Genomic DNA, 4,974 nt, shown 5'->3' on the forward strand with positions numbered 1-4,974 from the left:
ATGGGAATAGCCATCACCATTACTATAACAAACCAGGTGAAGTTCACTGTGACCGGTGCTGGAGCGGTAAAGTGTGTATCTCCCATAATGTAAATCTGTATCAGAGAGACAGAGGATAACTCCTTTCAGTATTACAGTTACTGTGCCATACACAGATTCTCAACCGTATTCTTATAAACATTTGTGGTGTTTTGTTCAACTGATCAAGTTTCAAATGTAACATCTTTCATGAATGCCGCACTAAACTCATCAGATCTTTATAAAATACAATGTGCTGTACGGCAGTAAGTTGCAGTGAAGTTTGGATATTCCACTCTACATTTCAACATGAGGTTGGCCCCCACACCCGGACTGTCCGGGAATGTCCCGGGATGGAAGGAAACCTCCCGGAGACTCCCGAGAGCGGTGTGGGAGGTGAATGTCTCTGTCAGTCTGCAGGAGGTGGTTCAGGTTCGGGTTCAGGTTCAGGTTCAGGTTCGCGTTCAGGTTCGGGTTCGGGTTCAGTTTCAGGTTCAGGTTCGGGTTCAGGTTCAGGTTCGGGTTCGGATTCAGGTTCAGGTTCAGGTTCGGGTTCGGGTTCAGGTTCAGGTTCGGGTTCGGGTTCAGGTTCAGGTTCGGGTTCGGGTTCAGGTTCAGGTTCAGGTTCAGGTTCGGGTTCAGGTTCAGGTTCAGGTTCAGGTTCAGGTTCGGGTTCAGGTTCAGGTTCAAGTTCAGGCTGTGGACAGAAGCAGCCTAGAGGATGCCTGCATGGGGACTGACCCGGACATGTTGGCACTTCAAGTGGATCGGCTCATTCCCATTATTCCCACCATCCCTCTCCCATTCACACCCATTGATTCCCTGTCCTTCCCTGTTCCCGGGTCCTGCTCCCAGCTGAATGCTGATCCCAAGCCCGAGTCTGCAGCAGCTGGAATCACTTCAAGCAACACCAGACTCGGAGAGAAGGGTCAGTGTGGGGAGAGGGGATGGATTGTTGTTCTGTGTTGATGTGTGGGTCGGGACCCCCAGTGTGTGTGTGAGCAGCAAGTGCTGGTGACTACACTTTCTATCTGACACTTTGACGTGAGTCCTGTATCAGTATCTCAGTCTCAGATACTGGAGCATTGATGACAAGATGAGTCCTGTATCTCAGTCTCAGATACTGGAGCATTGATTGCAAGATGAGTCCTGTATCTGTATCTCAGTCTCAGATACTGGAGCATTGATGGCAAGATGAGTCCTGTATCTGTATCTCAGTCTCAGATACTGGAGCATTGATGGCAAGATGAGTCCTGTATCAGTATCTCAGTCTCAGATACTGGAGCATTGATGACAAGATGAGTCTTGTATCTCAGTCTCAGTCTCAGATACTGGAGCATTGATGATAAGATAAACTGACAAATACTTTACTGAACAATGGTTACAGAAAGACATCCCCCTCCTGTGCTGTGTGTGTGTCACATAGAGACAAGCAGGCAGCTGCTCCACACAGAGACTTTCTGGAAACTTCTCCCTGATCATTGCAGCATTTTATACTGGAGAGCAGTTGGTCACTGCCACAGTTCTTCACGGAGCGCACACATAATATTACAAGAAGCACCGTGATACAAGTGTCTACTTGATACCCAATGGGAGGTGTACACACTCACCGTTGTCTACAGTAAATTCTCCGTTACTTGTGTGAAGAATGTTTCCGTTTTCCCGCACTTCACACACATACAGCTTCCCATCCTCCACTGTAACGTGTCGAACCATCAGATAGACCGCATTATCCAGGCGGATCTGATCAGTGTTGCTCCTGTTCTGCTGGGATGAGTCCATGGGTCTCCAGTGAAGACTGACTGTATCTGAGAGTCTGGAGATGGTGCAGCTGAGTGTAACGTCACTGCCCAGCAGAGGCCTCTGTGGACTTGCCTCAACTGTGAAAAACAAAGCAATGAGATTCAGAGTGAGTAGTGGTTTGTACAAGTCAAGTCCCAGATAGGACAATGACATTCTTGCTTGCTGCAGCACAACAGGATATTGTAGGCATCAATACAGAACAGATCAGTGTGCCCATATACCATAGAATATAGTGTTCACACAACAGGTCGCTCCAGTTTGTGGTCAACACTCCCACCATGTGGTGATCCCCCGCACTGCAGGCCCGTCCAGTTTGTGGTCAACACTCCCACCGTGTGGTGATCCCCCGCACTGCAGGCCCATCCAGTTTGTGGTCAACACTCCCACCGTGTGGTGATCCCCCGCACTGCAGGCCCGTCCAGTTTGTGGTCAACACTCCCACCGTGTGGTGATCCCCCGCACTGCAGGCCCGTCCAGTTTGTTGTCAACACTCCCACCGTGTGGTGATCCCCCGCACTGCAGGCCCATCTAGTTTGTGGTCAACACTCCCACCATGTGGTGATCCCCCGCACTGCAGGCCCATCTAGTTTGTGGTCAACACTCCCACCGTGTGGATTAAGAAAGAACTGCAGATGCTGGAAAAATCAAAGGTGGACAAAAATGCTGGAGTAACTCAGTGGGTGAGGCAGCATCTATGGAGAGAAGGAATAGGTGACGTTTCGGAGGGACTCTGCCCTTGTTGCGAGTGCGGGGATGGGGAGAGAGAGCAGTGTTGTGGGGTATGGATGAGACCCTGGTGCGAGCCTCATCTATGGTGGCGGAGGGGACTCCAGGGCATCTGAAATGTCCTCATTCTTCAGGGAACGGGGATTCCCCTCCGCCACCATAGATGAGGCTCACACCAGGGTCTCATCCATACCCCGTAACACTGCTCTCTGTCCCCATCCCTGCACTCACAATAAGGGCAGAGTCCCTCTGGTCCTCACCTTTCACCCCACCAGCCGGTAAATACAACACATAATCCTCCGCCATTTCCGCCACCTCTAACGTGACCCCACCACTCGCCACATCTTCCCATCTCCCCCCCATGTCTGCCTTCCGCAAAGACCGCTCCCTCCGCAACTCCCTTGTCAATTCTTCCCTTCCCTCCCGCACCACCCCCTCCCCGGGCACTTTCCGTTGCAACCGCAAGAAATGCAACACCTGTCCCTTCACCTCCCCCCTCGACTCCATTCAAGGTCCCAAGCAGTCGTTCCAGGTGCGACAAAGGTTCACCTGTATCTCCTCCAACCTCATCTACTGCATCCGCTGCTCTAGATGTCAGCTGATCTACATCGGTGAGACCAAGCGTAGGTTGGGCGATCGTTTCGCCGAACACCTCCGCTCAGTCCGCACTAACCTACCTGAACTGCCGGTGGCTCAGCACTTCAACTCCCCCTCCCATTCCCAATCCGACCTCTCTGTCCTGGGTCTCCTCCATTGCCAGTGTGAGCAACACCGGAAATTGGAGGAACAGCACCTCATATTCCGCTTGGGCAGCCTGCACCCTAGTGGCATGAACATCGAATTCTCCCAATTTTGTTAGCCCTTGCTGTCTCCTCCCCTTCCTTAGCCCTCAAGCTGTCTCGCCCCTTCCTTAGCCCTCGGGCACCTCCTCCTCCCTTTTTCCTTCCTTCTCCCTGCCACCACCCATCAGTCTGAAGAAGGGTTTCGGCCCGAAACGTCGCCTATTTCCTTCGCTCCATAGATGCTGCTGCACCCGCTGAGTTTCTCCAGCATTTTTGTCTACCTACCATAGAATATATATATATACACACATAAATAAACAGATAAAGTGCAATAAGCTGTTATAGTTCAGAGTTTGTTTGAAGTTGTGTTTAATAGTCTGATGGCTGTGGGGAAGCTGCTATTCCTGAACCTGGATGTTGCAGGTTTCAGGCTCCTGTACGTTCTACCTGATGGCAGTGGAGAGATGAGTGTGTGGCCAGGATGGTGTGGGTCCTTGATCAGTGTTCTGGGACCAGGAGAGATCTTTGGAAAGATGCACGCCCAGAAATTTGAAGCTCTTGACCCTTTCCACCATCGACCCGTTGATATAAACGGGACTGTGGGTCCCCATCCTACCCCTTCCAAAGTCCACAATCAGTTCCTTGGTTTTGCTGGTGTTGAGGGCCAGGTTATTGTGCTGGCACCATATGGACAGTTGCTCGATCTCTCTTCTATACTGTGACTCATCTCCATCTGTGATACATCCCACAACAGTGGTGTTGTCGGCGAACTTGATGATGGAGTTCGCACTATGACCGGCTACGCAGTCATGAGTATAGAGTGAGTACAGCAGTGGGATGAGCACGCAGCCTTGAGGTGCTCCCGTGCTGATTGTTATTGAGGCTGACACATTTCCACTAATCCGAACAGACTGTGGTCTGTGAATGAGGAAGTCGAGGATCCAATTGCAGAGGGATGCGCAGAGACCCAGTTCTGTGAGTTCGGTAACCAGCTTGGAGGGGATGATGGAGGTGAACCTTGGAGGGAACTCTATGACAGAGCCCATGTTCCACAGGTGATGGATGGACTTCCATCCACCTGGTCACAGGGTAACATTAAGTAGCAGTGTCACCCCGGGACCACTACACGGACACATTGGTTCCATACCACCTTGCTTGCAGCGATCACCTTACCGTGTGCCGGCAAGAAGACCATGGTATTCGCTGTGGCTAGATTCATTGATTTGCTGTTCCCAGTGAAGTCATCAAACTATTATCACCCATCCCTGCTGATCATTACAGAATCAATGAACAAAATCACTTCCCCAGTTGTTTGACTTTTCACCGGGTGGAAGAAGTCTCACAATTCCTGCCATCTCTCATCATTCATTATAGGTGACAATATTTACAGAGATTAATTCAACATTATTGATCCTTATCGCATCCACTCACCTTTCATCCCAAATATTTCATATTGTTTCAGGATTTGCTTTCTCGGTTTTGTTTGATTCAAAGTGAAAATTCCCGCCAATTTAAATGTGGGTTTATCAATTGTTAGATCAAGGGTACTGGTATTCACTTTCATCTCCGGGTACAAGTTACCAGCTGCGTTATCTTTGATCCAAGAGTTCTCCGTTCTTCTAAAAGTCAATTTTCCGATTTCCTT

This window comes from Amblyraja radiata, chromosome 36, assembly GCF_010909765.2.
Source record: "Amblyraja radiata isolate CabotCenter1 chromosome 36, sAmbRad1.1.pri, whole genome shotgun sequence".
Taxonomy (NCBI): Eukaryota; Metazoa; Chordata; class Chondrichthyes; order Rajiformes; family Rajidae; genus Amblyraja; species Amblyraja radiata.